This window comes from Heliangelus exortis, chromosome 22, assembly GCF_036169615.1.
Source record: "Heliangelus exortis chromosome 22, bHelExo1.hap1, whole genome shotgun sequence".
NCBI lineage: Eukaryota > Metazoa > Chordata > Aves > Apodiformes > Trochilidae > Heliangelus > Heliangelus exortis.
In genome coordinates, this window is record NC_092443.1 from 8,860,732 (window position 1) to 8,876,111 (window position 15,380).

Sequence of the window (15,380 nt, forward strand, 5' to 3'; positions counted from 1 at the left end):
GGCACCAGGAGCTGCTGAGCTGACACCAGAGGGCTACAAACCTTCACCCAAAACATGGCTCATGGAGAAGATCCAGTGATGCACCAACACCTGGTGCTGCCCTGACTGCTCTGGGAGAATCAGAGAAAAATTATCTGGGATTTTCTTGCTCCCAGGGTGATTTGAGCCACGTCCAGGCTTCTCTTCCCACCACCCAGCTTGAGCACAGCTCAGAAAACCCACGAGTGGGGAAAGGAAAGAGCAGGGGCAGCACCCTGGGCTCCCAGCACTGCCTGGGGTGAGCTGTGCAGGCAGCTGGGTGTGGGAGGGGGAAGCAGGAGCAGGCTGTGGATGTACAGGCTGTGGGTGTACAAGTTGGGGATGTACAGGTTGGGGATGTCCAGGCTGTGGGTGTACAGGTTGGGGATGTACAGGCTGTAGATGTACAGGCTGTGGGTGTACAGGTTGGGGATGTACAGGTTGTGGGTGTACAGGCTGTGGGTGTACAGGCTGTGGGTGTACAGGTTGGGGATGTACAGGTTGTGGGTGTACAGGCTGTGGGTGTACAGGTTGGGGATGTACAGGTTGGGGATGTACAGGTTGGGGATGTACAGGTTGTGGGTGTACAGGCTGTAGATGTACAGGCTGTAGATGTACAGGCTGTGGGTGTACAGGTTGTAGGTGTACAGGTTGGGGATGTACAGGTTGTGGATGTACAGGTTGTGGATGTACAGGTTTTAGGTGTGCAGGCTATGGATGTACAGGTTGTGGGTGTACAGGTTGGGGATGTACAGGTTGTGGGTGTACAGGCTGTGGGTGTACAGGCTGTTGGGTGTACAGGCTGTGGATGTACAGGCTGTGGGTGTACATGGATGTATGTGCTGCAGCCCAGGAGGAAGGAACCAGCTGGTGGGAGGAGGAGGAGGAGGAAAACCCTGGGTGTCAGCAAAGGAAGCAGCTTGAGAGGAGCTGGGATGTGCTCGTGGTTGTATTAGGGATGTGATCAACGTTTCCTTGTGACTTGCACAATCTGCAGGGGCCTGAGTGGTTAAAAAAAAAATCCCCAGAACAACACAACAACAAAAATTTTCCAAATCATTGGGATAGGAGCTCCTACATCTCCTCCTGCTGCGGGAGGCTGCAAAGGAAGGTGAAGCCCTAACACCCTGGGCAGGTTGGAGCAGGGATTGCCTGGCTGCCAAGGGCAGGAGCTGGGTGAGGTGGGGGGGTGCCCAAGGGCAGCACCCCAGTCCTGGGGCTGGTGGGTGCTGCTGGCACTTGGGGAGCAGCCTCCTGTCCCTGTGGGTGCCTGCAGGCATGGCCCTGATGGTTTGGTCCCCAAAAAGCTGCTTGGCTGGAGGGCTGGGCAGTGGCTTGGCCTCAGCACCCTGCAGAAAGGGGAGGGGGGGGCTTGAAGAGGAGCAGTGTGGCTGCCAGGGGGAGGGTGGCTTTTCTCTCCCCCCCTTCCCTTTCTGCTGTGGTGACTGGTGATTGATCCCCTTTCTGCTGCCCCTCAGCTCAGGAAGGAGATTGAGGTGCTGGAGCAGGTCCAGAGAAGAGCAAGGAGGCTGGGAAGGGATCCAGCACAAGTCCTGTGAGGAAGGGCTGAGGGAGCTGGGGGTGTTGAGGCTGGAGAAGAGGAGGCTCAGGGGAGACCTCATCACTCTCTCCAACTCCCTGAAAGGAGGTTGGAGCCAGGGGGGGGTTGGGCTCTTTTCCCAGGCAACTCTCAGCAAGACAAGAGGGCACAAGAGGTCTCAAGTTGTGCCAGGGGAGGTTTAGGTTGGACATGAGAAAGAATTTCTTTCTGGAGAGGGTGATCAGCCATTGGAATGGGCTGCCCAGGGAAGGGGTGGATTCTCCATCCCTGGAGATATTTCAAAAGAGCCTGGATGTGGCACTCAGTGCCATGGGCTGGGAACCACGGGGGGAGTGGAGCAAGGGTTGGACTTGATGAGCTCTGAGGTCCCTTCCAACCCAGCCCATTCTAGGATTCTATGATTGGTGTGAGTGTGGCTGGCACATGTGTTGAGAGAGTGAGAAGTCATACAGGTCCAGCTGAGCAACGAAATTGCTTTTGGGGCTGCTGATTCCTGGCTGGGGGTGTGAGGTCAGCTCGACTGCAGGAGGAAGAATTTTAATTTCTGTTCTCCCTCTCCCTTACCCTTGTTCTTTGCAGCCAGCAGACACCAGGCACACCTCAGGCAGGCAGTGCCATTATCTTTGAACCCCATTCTCCCTCTTCCCATTCTCTGGGGTCGATGAGCTGTCTGGTCTCATTCGTGAGACCCCCAAATCATTCCCACTGTGCCTGGCTGGAGGATTTGCATCTCAGCAATGACCTGCTCTGCTCTTACCTGCTCTGCTCATCCTTTTCCTCTACCCCCTCTCTCTCTGCCTTGATTTGGCCCCTGCTCAGGGACTGGCACCCGTTTCTCCTCTAGATGGTGCAACTGCCCTTGGACACCCAAAGCAGCACCGAGATGCAGCCAGACCGCAGTCCCTGCAGCAGAATCTGGGGGGTGCAGCCACCCCTGGGGTCTGTCCCCACCTCCCCTCGACCTTTTCCAGGTCTCATCCCCCAGGATGGGTGCTGGGGGCACAGCCACCCCCGTGTCACCCACCCAGGGGCTGTGCCAGGTACCTGTGGAGCAGCAGCAGCAGCATCCCAGGGCCATGTGGAACGGAGGGATGAGAAATCCATCCCCTGCTATTCCTGTCATCCCTGTCCTTGGCAGAACAGATCCCGGCAATGCCCGGGGGAGGTGCTGGCAGAGCACAGCGGAAGGTGGAGGAGAAGGGACAGATCTTGGGGGTCACCCCGTGCCTGGCAGCACTTGGGCTCTTTCCGTTCCTGCTGGGTGTGGAATGGGCTGGCTGGAGGAGCCACGATGCCATCATCAGCTTTTGTTAGAAACCTTCCTTCTCTGCCAGCCCCTGATTCAGCTCTGGGCCAGGAGGATGTGGCTGCCAAACCCTCAGGAGAACTGGACACACCCAACCACCCCATCCCACTGGGATATTCGGCCTCTCCATCCATCCCATGGCACCAAGGACACACACACAGGTGCTTTTCTCCTCCAGGGACACCACTGTAGGACAGCCACCTCCTCGCCATAGGAGGGGGTATCATGGCTTAGGGATTGTGTCAGGGTGAGCTCAGCCCCCAGGTGAGGACAGCCAGAGATGAGCAGAGCACCTTGGATCTGGGACCCCCCAGACACACGGGGAGTCCTAAGTTCCCCCTGCAATATTCCCCATTTGTTTGGGCTAAATCCGAATAAACAGGAGCTTAATCATTTGGGTGAAACAATAGGAGAGATTCCAACCATAAAGCAAGGCTTCCTTCTATCAGGCTTTGCTGGCAAGCTTTAGAACCTGTATTTTAAATAAATGTTATGGGTGCATTTAAAAACACACCATATGTTCCCCAGCAGATTTTTCTGGTAGCTGCTATAGTGTGGCTCTCGACTAGATCTCCTCCTCCTCCCTCTGCTGTCAGCTCCCCAGGATGTGTTTTACCTTGCTGGAGCAGAGCCCAGCACCCTGACTCCTCCTCACCCCAGTAAAGAAGCCACCCGTGGGACTCCCTGAGCTCATGAAAGGGGTCCCCGTGTGTTGCTTGAAATCCCTGCTCTGAGCATGGGTTGCAAAATAAACTCTTGACAGCAGAGTTTTGCCGGGGAGCTGACTGACTTGCTAGGTCATCCCAGCCATGATCCCCACAGCTCTGCCAGCTGCAGCTTCGCCTTCATTTTTGGGAAGCACCCCAAAATCCATCCAGGTCTTTTTCTGTCTCCAGCAAGGTCAAATGAGCAGAGGGAAGTCAGGACCTGGGGCTGCAGCAGGGTTTGGGATCCCATAGTTCCCCCTGAACCGCTGTAGATGGCACTCGGGCCCCGCCGCCTGCCCAGCTGCCAGCGAGCTGGGATGAGTGCTGGCAAGGAGTCAGGGGATGAGCTCTAATCTTGTATCAGATTTTCCCTCCTGACAGATTACTGCCTCACTTGCAAGCGGAGAACTTCTCATTAAGTACATTTTTGACATTTTGTTTAGAGAAGAGGGGGGGGGAATGAAATCCTCGTGATGCCGAGCGCCGGAGCACGAGTGTGGCTGAGTCTTTGCAGGTTTGGGGGCTGGGGTTGGGATTGTGGGGTTTTGGGGTTTTTTTTTTTGCTTTGGCACCCAAGTCCTTTTTCATAATTATTCAGCTCCTAGCACAAATGAGGCGGGTGGGAGGCATGTTCAAAAGTAAGCCCAGCTGAAAAAGCCAGGAGGCCTTAGTGGTGGAGAATCGGCAGCTCTGGTTCCAGCACTGCTCAGATTTCAATGCTAATCCAATCAGGTTTGATTAAAGTGTATTTTCAAGGCAAAATCCAATCCAACTACTATTATCATTGCCCTCGGTGCTGTGTGAGTGCCTGGGCATGCCAGGCTTGGGCTGCACTTGGGATTGGCAATCAAAAGGCACAAAGTCAGCCCCAGCTCTGCCAGGGATTTGTGGCTGAGTGTCAGGGATATCCCCTGTGGGAACCCACTTTGCCTTGGACCAAGTTCTGCTCTGGCCAGGCTCCCTTTGCAAGCTGTCCTAATTGTTTGGACAGAATGAAGACTAATTCTTGTGTTAGTTATGCAAATCAGCCTTGATTGCAAACTCTGGAGTGAGGTTATGTTATGGCTCTTCTTTTCCAAGGTGGGGAACAGCCCTGGTGGAAAATAATTCTTGTACAACCACGAATATTTCTCCCCCTGGGGTTTCTTTCAAGTGAAAAAACGCTGAGCAAGGTTATTGCTGTGAGCTCCTAGGACATTTTCATTGATCCAAATCATACTCTTAGAGAGAGCAAGCATCAAAAAGCACTGTCTGATGAGATAGATGTATTTTAATTAGAAAAAATATTTCAAGCAGCCTAAAGGACGTGAGTGCTCCACAAGAAATAGAGTGTTTCACTTCTTTCCCCTTAGAAAACACTTTTTCTCATTATCCAAGCCACTGAAACCATGTGCTTCTCAGTGCCAGTGACCAGGCTGGCCTTTCCCAGCTTGTGCTGAGCACAACAACATGAACAAAATGATATTAAACTGCCCTGAGATTTTTCCCTCTTGCCCTTTCCTTCCTGGTCTCTTCCCACCCCTGGTTCAATCAGAGGTATAAATCATTTTGCTGTTGTTGCTTTGTGCAGTCCAAATAAAAAGAGCCCAACCTTGGAGATGCCCAGCAAGGAGCTGCTCTCTTGTTCAGGTGCAGGAACACTTTTTAATCAGCTTGTGGAAAGCATTTGGAAACCTGGATCCCCTGTATCAACAAGTTGGAGATTCTCAGCTCCTCTCACTGCTCTGGATCCTGAGTCTCTCTCAAACCTGGGACAAATCCTCAGCCACTGGTGGTTCAAACCTTTCCCTCCACTGTTCCTGGGAGATGTCAGCCTCAGTAGTGACACTGGGAGAAGTGGCCATGGCTGGCCACAGGGGCAACCAGAAGGGGTGATGGGCTCAGGCTGAGCCCCCTCTCTCTGCTGCTGCCAGGTTTGTAGCTCTCCTTTCATAGAATCATAGAATGGGCTGGGTTGGAAGGGACCTCAGAGCTCATCAAGTCCAACCCTTGCTCCACTCCCCCCGTGGTTCCCAGCCCATGGCACTGAGTGCCACATCCAGGCTCTTTTGAAATATCTCCAGGGATGGAGAATCCACCCCTTCCCTGGGCAGCCCATTCCAATGGCTGATCACCCTCTCCAGAAAGAAATTCTTTCTAATGTCCAACCTAAACCTCCCCTGGCACAACTTGAGCCCTCTTGTGCCCTCTTGTCTTGCTGAGAGTTGCCTGGGAAAAGAGCCCAACCCCCCCCTGGCTCCAACCTCCTTTCAGGGAGTTGGAGAGAGTGATGAGGTCTCCCCTGAGCCTCCTCTTCTCCAGCCTCAACACCCCCAGCTCCCTCAGCCCTTCCTCACAGGACTTGTGCTGGATCCCTTCACAGCCTCCTTGCTCTCCTCTGGACCTGCTCCAGCACCTCAATCTCCTTCCTGAGCTGAGGGGCCCAGAACTGGACACAGGACTCAAGCTGTGGCCTCACCAGAGCTGAGTACAGGGGCACTTCACACGGGTCCCTTGCTCTGTGCAGAGCCCTCTGCTCAGAAACATTGATCAAACCTTTCTCCCTGGGTGAATGACATGCTTCTGCCTGAGAAAATCAGATCAGAGTGTCTTTTATCCGTGGCTTGAAGTGCTGCTGCTTACAGGGAAGGAGTCTTGTAGATGGAGACCTTCCTATTGACACTTTACCCTGGGTGAGGATGTTAGGGCTGAGTGCTGAAGACACAGGTGAGAAGGTGGCTGTAAGCCACTTAAGGAACTGTTTTCATCCCTGGGAGAAATACAAGGACTAATCAAGTGCAGATCTGTTCCAGCCTGAGCCAGGCTGAGTGGGCCCAGGGAAGGGTTTCAGGGTTTCTGCAGCGAGGGAGGGACGTGGGTCCCAGCAGATGGGAACACCCGGCTCATGGCACTTGACAGGATGGTGGGAGAAGTTATTATGAAAGCCTGCTGTGACATTCCCAGCACAGATCTGCCAAATGGTGTCTAGAAGAGACAGGAGGAACACGTTGCAATGCTGCATAAATTGGTTCAGGGAGAGATCTGAGGACGTGTTTCAGAGGAGGGCAGACACCAGCGGGGTTGGTGTGTGTATCTTGGTGCCTTGGGCCATCAGGGTGATGCTGGTTTCTTGTGACAGTGCTCAGCCACCTCATCTTTTAATGCACGAGGGGGTCCTGCCCTGTCTCAGCTGTGGCTGAAGGTCCTGGGAAGCCACGTGGCTCCTCCATCCTCTGAGCCCATCCAGGGCTGCCCATGCTGGGCCAGTGTCCTTCACCCCCTGAGCTGCAAGCCTGGGGCAGAAGAGGATTGTGCTGGTGCTTTGGGAACAAGTTTCTCCTGCAGTTATAATTTCTGATTTTCTTAGGCAGAAAGCAACCCAAAATTCAGAATCTCAGTGAGAAGATGATCTGGCTCAGGTTTGGGTGGGATTTATTTCCCTGTTTATTCCATTGCTTTCCTTTCAGGGTTAATTCCTCTCCCCAGCTTGCCCACCCAGGGTGTCAGAGCAGAAGCAGCACAACAAAACTCCTCTCTTGTTTTTGCTATTTGTTAATTATTTCACTAGCATCCTCTGAATCTTGAGGGAGGGGGTTTTGGTTTTCCATGGCAACTGCATTGTGAGACCTCCCCACCCACAGCCCCACACTCTGCAGGGATGCCAGAGGGGGCTCAAGCAGGACCAAAGCCCCTTCCCTACAAGCACCAAGTGGTCAGGGCATTGGCAAAACATGTCCCTGGGGGCACTTTTCCAACTGGTGCAGCAGAAACAGGAGGATCCAGCCCTGCTGTTGCCTTGGTGGGCTCCATGGTGTAAGTGAGAACCTCCCAGCTGGATCCGTGCCTTCCCCGGGGTGTCTCAGCAGCTGGGAAGCAGCAACCCGAGAGCAGAAGTTTGTCCACATCCCATAAGCAGCTGATGGAAATTAACACCCACAAGGATGACATCCCTACCTACAAATTATCTCTTCTGTGGAGCTGCAATTAAAGACATTTCCAATGCAACAGCAGCATAACAAGGAACCCATCCAGCTCCAGCCCTTTGCTGCCTCCTCTCCCCATCCTTGTCCCTGTGCCAGGTCCCCTGTACCCTGAGCATCCTGGTCCTCCTCACCCTGGGCAGGATGGGGGAAACAAACACTCCAGGGACATTTTGGAAAAGGGGGATTTGGGTCCAAACTCTAACATTTGCTCATTGCAGGCTTTCAGGAAGCACTAATTAATGCTCTGTTTTTCACCAGGAGCTTCTCCCCCTCCGTGCCCTCTTGTGCCAGGACGATGTGTCATCAAGAGAAGCTGCAGAATCATTTCCATAAGATGAAAAAAAAAAATAAAATAGCTTCTATTCATCACCTGCTTTTGTGCTAATAGCCTGTGCTCTTTAAAGAGGGAGCATGACCAGGGCTGTTCCTGCTTCCACCTTGCAGGAGAAAGGATCTCTTTGCACTTCTCTAATAACCTCTTTCATCTGATGTCCTCTGAGTGCTTTTGGACACAAATTAATTAAGCCTCACAACACCCCGTTGAGTTCAAACTCACTCCAGGGTTTTCATCATGCATTCAAATAATTCCTTGCCTCTTTGTGTCCCTGGTTTGGGGCAGCCCAAGGGTCACATCCAGCTGGGGTGTGAGTGTGACCCATTCAATTATTTCTGCCACGTGTCACCTGCTCCTGCCAGGGCTTGGGCTGCCCTTGGGGTTAATGTCCCAACCTTAGAGCTTCATCAAAAAACATCTCAAAGCCACATGGGCTGAACTCATAACCCAGCAGCTCCTTGAGGCCACAAAGCCTCATCTGAACTTCTGGGCAAGTACCAAATAGCCCCACATGTGTGACTTTTCCATATTTCATCCTTGGGATCATCGTTTCATCATTTTTGGGATTTATGGCTCGTTGGCACCATCAAAGCTGGGGCTGCATCCTGCCCAGGGAGGGGAGCTGGGCCCTGCTCTGCTGCCACACAGTGTGGTTTGGCAGCAAGCAACTCACAGCCCCCTGCTCCAGCTTCCTACACCTGCCCTAAGCAAAAAAAAAAAACCACCCAAACCTTCCTGTGGGTGTTGGCATCTTATTGCAAAAATAATAATAAAAAAATACAGATGGAAGTGACAGCCCCTTGGTGCTGGCTGCCTGCAGAATGTGGGGCAGAGCAGGCAAGGGACCCACCCCCTGTGCTTCTGCTGTGGGTTTGCTCCTCATCCCTATTGCCTCTGATGAGGCTTTTTGTAGGATTTGGTCTGCAAAGGGATTTGGTTTGTGCCCCAGCTCCACGAGGCAAAGGGTCCTGTGAGAGGAGAGGGGGGAGTGGGAGCTGCTGGGGATGCAGAGAGCCTCAGCAGAGTCCTAATTACATCCCTTTAATGAGCACCCTCAACGTCATCAGGGGTTCCTCTGGGGCCAAGCAGTGATCTAGGCTCTTCTAATTACTTCTGACTTAATTTTCATGTCATGCTAATCCCCCATACTTCCCCTTCTTCGCTCAATGCAAAGGACTCATTCCCGAGAAATTCATCTTTCTCTCTGCTCCTCGCTCTTTTTTCCTTCTTCTCTCCCCTCCATCTTACAAAAAGAGATGGATCAGGTAAAAGCTGCCCCAGGGCAGGGAATTAGGTTGGGAGGGTTTAGTTTTCCAAAGGAAAACTAAGAAAAAAAATAAAAAAATCATCCTGTGATGCCCAGCACCGGGGCACTTTCCCTTGAGGAGCATCTGGGGCTGCCCCAACCCCCAAACCTGCTTTTCCCAAACCTGCTTTTCCCAAACCTGCTTTTCCCCATCCCTGCCTCTGCTTGAAAGCACACAAGTGTCTGCCAGAGGTTTTAATTCTGTTTTTAGATCTTCCTGGCTGGTGCTTCTGGCCCAGGAAGGGAGCACTGATGGATCCATGAAAGCAGAGGCAGAGAGATGGAGGAAAGGAGGACGCTTGCTGGGAGGGAAAACCCAAGTTCTCAGCACTCCCCCAGCTGTCTTTGAAGGCAGAGTGGAAGGTGATTGATCTCCAACCAAGTCCTGGATGTCTTTGTGATCCTGTGGAGATCTCTTTTGCCTGGAGTGCTTGAGAAGGGAACTCTTCTCCAGGAGAAACACTTCACTGCCTCCTTTCAGCTCCTCTCTTGCAGGCTGCCCTTCCCAGTGGGGGACTGGGGAGCACTTGGAGACAGGGAAAAAAGTCTGTGCAAGAAATTCTGCTGCTGGCACCAGGCTGGGAGGACAGAGGTGATGGGCTGCCACCTGATCCAGGGCTGCCACGAGGGCAGGAGGGACCCAGGGGGCTCTGGGTGCCCCCCAGCCAGGCTCCCAGGGTGCTGAGAGGGGATGTTCCTGTCCTTGGGGAGGATGCTGCTGGATCCAGTCCTAGAGAAAAGACCCAACCCAGCCTTGGGGGAGGTGGTTGGGGGAAACTGAGGCACAGCATGCCTCAAAAAGCATTCAATTCAAGCATGGAAGTTAAGAGGAGCCTGGGGGTCTGCACCCAACAGTGGTCTCCCCACTCCCTCCATGCTTTCCACAATTTTTTCCCCTTGACTGAAGTGAAAGGGTTTTACAAAAGTGGGACTTGGGCCTTGAAGTGACAAATAATTGAAGGTGTTAATTAAAGGCCCAGCCGAGTGCTGAGTGAGAAAGGGAACAATAGAGGAAAAGTGTCAGTTGCAATTCTGAGCTTTAATTCGGTTCCCTTCCTCCCATGGTGGGGGTGTGGAGGCAAACCCCTGATTTTTGGGACTTTCTGGTGCTCTCTGCAGTCATCTTTCCCAAGGATAACTGCTCAGTGCTGTCAAAGGCAGAGATTTGCAAAAAAGCCCTTTTAATTTATTATTTTCCCCCCTCCCCCCAAGAACGAGGGAGCTTCTTGAAGCAGAAATGTTCAGTAATTTTTAAAAAAAGGACAAAGAAAAATAGGGATGGACCGTGGAGGAAAAATCTCTGCTGCCTTCCCCATGCTGAGGTATTGTCTGCTGGCAATATTTTCCATTTCTCTGATAAGAGAGCTCTGGGCAGTGGCTTTGGCAGCCCTGGGAGATGGAAACCACTGACCCGAGGGCAGAATTGGTGGGATCAGCAATTCCTTGGAGCCATTTGGGGGCTTGGTGCCAGGTTTGCAGTGAGAGCCCAAGGTGGCAGCTTGTGGGGACCCAGGGACAAGTGGGACCCTTGGCAGAGCTGGTTTGGAATTGGAATATTCTCCCTTGTATAAATGATATAAATCCTCACCCCCGGCTGAGGGAGTGTGCACATAAATATGTAGATTCAGGCTCCAGCCCTCATGACTTATTCACCAGCATCATCACATTGTTTCTAACTTCAGAGCAGTTCCTGGAAACTGTTCGTTCTTCAAATTAAAAAAAAAAAAAAAAGATCTATGTGTGCTGCTGGAGCAGCCCCTGTGTTCTCCCCAAAGCTCTGGGTGTGCTGGGGAAGGGCTGAGCAGCTCAGCCCCATCCCATGAGCTTGGTTGGGCTGGTCCTGGGGGTTCTGGGCTGGTCTGAGGGGGTGTGGACTGGTTCAGAGGCTGCACACCAACCCATGGAAGAGAACTGGGACCCAGCTGGATCCAGAGTGGAGGTTTGTAGGGTCCTGGCCGTGTTCCCCATTTCACAAAGGCAGCATCCCAGTGCAGTCAGCCCCAGCCTAAACCTCTGGCTTGCAAAAAGATGGGTGAAAATCTTCATTTTTGCAGCATCTGCAGTTCTCCTCCACCCAAAGCACACTCGGTAATGGGGCCCAGGTGTCCCAGGAGGTTTTTCCACTCCCCCTGCCCTCATGATGCTGGTGGTGCTGTGAGCTCCAGGTGATGCTCCCCACACCTCCCCACTCCACTCAGCTCCTGTTTTATGACATTTTTCCTGAGGTTAGGACACAAAGACGTGATGACAGCAGCACCCAGCCCCAAACCAAGGCAGTTTCAGCTGAGACAGCTGCATGAGCATCCTCTTCTCTGGCTCCCAGTGCGTGGGGCCATTGCCCAGGGAATGAGCAGCCCGGAGAAGGCTTGAGGACAGCAATTGTTGCACATCACAAAATATCCCCTTTAATAGACTCCATCAAGTAAGTATTGTCCTAAATGGCTCAGAGCGAGGAGCAGCAGAGGCAGTAACAATGCAGACATGCCATTTGCAAAGAAATTATCCCTTCCCAAGATTTCTCAGAGAGCTCAAATTGCTGTTAATAAAGCCTGCTTCTGCTGCTGCAAGGGAAATTGCTTTTCACAGAGGCCAAAGGGACCCGAGGAGAATATTCTGAGTATCATCTCCAGCACAGCAGGAAAATGAGCTCTCTGCTTTCCTCCCCTAACGTGGGGAGGGCCTGGGGGGCCGTGTCCTTCACCCTGTTCTGCTCAGCTGGGGCTGGGGATGGGAGGAGATCCCCAGGACAGAGCCTTCCCTTCCTGGCCATCACTTCATCCCTTATTGCCAGCCTTTAAAACTTATAATCTATGTGTTTCAAGGTATTCTAAATTTCTCTTCACTCCTACAGACTCCCCCCCCCCCAAAAAAATTCCCCATCTTCCAGCCCGTCCAAGCCCTCCTGCTTTATTCCCAAATTTCTTTCCCCGTGGCTGGTGGTGCTGATCCCTGTGCTGCTTCCATGCAGAGCCCAGCCCGTGGTTTTGAAGCCCAAATGAAGAAGCCATCCTGTAATTTCCTTGCTGTGGTTGTGTTATTTCCCTTGCCCAGCCCATGTGCCTTTGGTGCTCGGGGGAGCGGGTGCTGTAGAAAACGCTGCAGTTTGATGTGGGAATCATTCTGCTCAGACAAACCACGGAGGAGGGGGGTGGAGAAGATCTCTGGCATCAATAAATCATGGCAAGTTGGGAACTGTGTGGCTCTGCACAGCACATTGCACGGCATGGGACAGATGCATCCTCACCCCCAGCCTGTCCGCAGCGGGACGGAGCCGCGGGAAATGGGGAATTCAGATTTATTTAGTTTGTTTACCTAAGAGACAAACATTTGCTGATGTATCCTTGGCAAATCTAGGACATTAATTACTGGGTACCCAAGCACTGAAGTGCCTGTAATCCACTCCACACCTCAGCAAGTCCCTGCTCTCATAGCTGCTAATCCAATATTTGGCCGCCAGCCCGCACCGGGAGCATCGGGGAGGAGGCTGAGGTTGAGTTGCTGGAGAGGCTGCAGGAAAGCCCCATCCCAGGAGGTCCTGAGCTCTGCTACCAGCCCCGACCCTTCAACAGGACCTGCTGCTGCTGAGCATAGGAGGTTCAAGTTGAATATCAGAAAAAATTTTTTTACTGTAAGGGTGACGGAGCCCTGGAACAGGCTGCCCAGGGGGGTTGTGGAGTCTCCTTCACTGGAGACATTCAAAACCCACCTGGACACGTTCCTAGGGGATGTACTCTAGGGGGCCCTGCTCTGGCAGGGGGGGTTGGACTAGATGATCTTTCCAGGTCCCTTCAACCCCTAGGATTCTATGATTCTATGATTTGGGGGCTTTTCTGCTCGGTGGGGTGGGCTCAGACCTGGGAAGAAGGAGCTGGGGACCCCCAGGACCTGCTGCCAGCTCCCTGCCTGGGGGTGTCCCCCTGGGACCACAGCAGTGACCAGGAGATGGCTGGAAAATCTGAAAGCAGAGGAAAATCCGTGTCTGTCCCCCTCTTCCTTCCTCGTGGAGATGAAAACAAGAGATTGAACCACTCAGGAGACCCAAGCAGCCCTCGCTGCTGCCACCGGAATTGCAATGACTGGGAGAGATAATTAGTTGAGCTCCTCCAATCCCAATAATGAATCGAACCCCTCCAGCTCTGTTAATTAACTGAGTGCCTCCAACCCCGCTAATTAGTCAAGCCCCTCCATCCCTGATAATTAACTGAGCCCCTCCAACCTTGATATTTAGCTGCCCCCCTCCAACCTCTGCTCAGTTCTGGGCTGCTCCAGCAGCTCCTCATTTAAAGGGGGTGTTGGGGGGCACAGAGGGCCCCACTGGCCACTTCCCCCTTCTCTGCTCACCCCCAGGACCCCCACGCACCCCCTGGGACCAAGCTCCTCCCCGAGAGCTCCCAAACCCATCACAGCCCAAGAGGCAGCAGCCTTCCCCTCAAAGTGCTAAGAGGCTCAGGGGGAGTTTGGTTTTCCATGGTTATTCATGTCTAACAAGAACTGGCAGCATTTTATTTTATTTTATTTTATTTTATTTTATTTTATTTTATTTTATTTTATTTTATTTTATTTTATTTTATTTTATTTTATTTTATTTTATTTTATTTTTTTTTCTGCCTCTCCCAGGCTTTTCCAGAGGCACCGTCCCCCCTCTCACCCTGCAAGGGCTTTCAGCAGATTTCGGAAGTTTTATTGCTTTGATCCCATAATGTGCCATTATGCAATGAGACAAGCTCTTTCCCATCACTTCCCTGGCTTCAGCCAGGCCTTTTGCTGTAAGAGGCACAGCACTGGCTTGAAATATTAACGAGTTTTACCTTAATTACCTCTCGGGCTTCTCAGGGCTGTCTTCACTTCCCTTCTCATTCTCTTTTTAATATCAGCCATGAGCAGAACCAGCTGCTCAGCCAAGCTGGGATTTATCCCTCCCCTCTCCCTCCTGCTGCCTCCCAGTCCTTGGAGGGGCTGCTGCTCCCCAGGCACCTCCCTGGCAAGGCAATGGAGTTGATTTTCTAGTAAAAAAACTCGAAATGGGGTTGCTAAAAATAAGAGAGCACCTCTTATCAATCATGGAGTTGGGGATGTCCTGCCCAGTGCTACCCAGAAACGTCCTCTCCATCCTCCCTGGTGCTGGGGGCTCTGCCCCTTTTCCCAGGCAGTGGTTGTGGGGAGGTTCTTAACACCACAGGGAGCTGCAAACTGAAAGCAGCCACTTTTAAAGTGGCTTTTTTTTTTTTTTTTTCCTTGTACAACTTGATCATCTGTTCCGCTGAAATCTGCAGCCCCTCTAATGAGCTGTCTGGCAGGGCTGAGCACTCGGGAGGACAAGGAGGAGGGGGGATGCAGAAAGAGGAGGGGGATGATGCTGCAGAGAGCTGGCAGCTCCCAGCCCCACAGCCCCCACCCAGCACAGTGGGTGCCTCTCTGAGTCCCCAGGCCTTGCTTTTTTGAGCCTTTTTTGATTGCAAACCTATTTTTCTAAGCAGCCAAATGAAAGGTGGAATTCCCTGTATCCCATCAGCACAGTGGGCTGCTACATCAGTATATTAAAAAAAAAAAAAATAAATGCTAAATCTGGCTTGAGGGTGAGTAATTTTCTAATGAACTACCTGCTTTTTCTGCTGCTGTATTTTGCCTCGATTTTTGGAGGGCTGAGAGGTTAGGAAGGTGATCTCAGGTTACCCCCTGGGCTGCCCAGGATCCCATTTGTCTGTCAGATGATCTTTAGTGCTTTGTATCTAAAAGATGGGGGAAGGGGCAGGGATGAGGATGGGGACCCTGCTGCTCTGGGGATTGTTCCCCCTCGGCCCTGAGCAGGATTCTGGCAGATGGGAGCCTTGGTGCTGTGTTTTGGCACCTCAGCCCCTCTCAGCATCCCCTGGTGCTGTGTTTTGGCATCTCAGCCCCCCTCAGAGGCTGCCAGAGCCTCTCCCCATCCCTCCCCAGCAGCTGCCACCATCTCAGCCTGCTTTGCCTCCAAAAACCTCTGTACAGATCAATACTTTCAGCAATAGATTTGCCTTTGCTCTCTTCTTTACCCAACTTCCTGGGCCAGAGCTTCTCCTGAGGCCATGGAAAGCAGCTCCCAAACAAGCAGCCCCAGGAGCAGCAAGCAGCAGCACTCCAAAAGGGCAAGAGGATAGTGAGAACCAAAAAAAAAAACAAAACAAACCAAACCAAACCAAACCAAAAAAA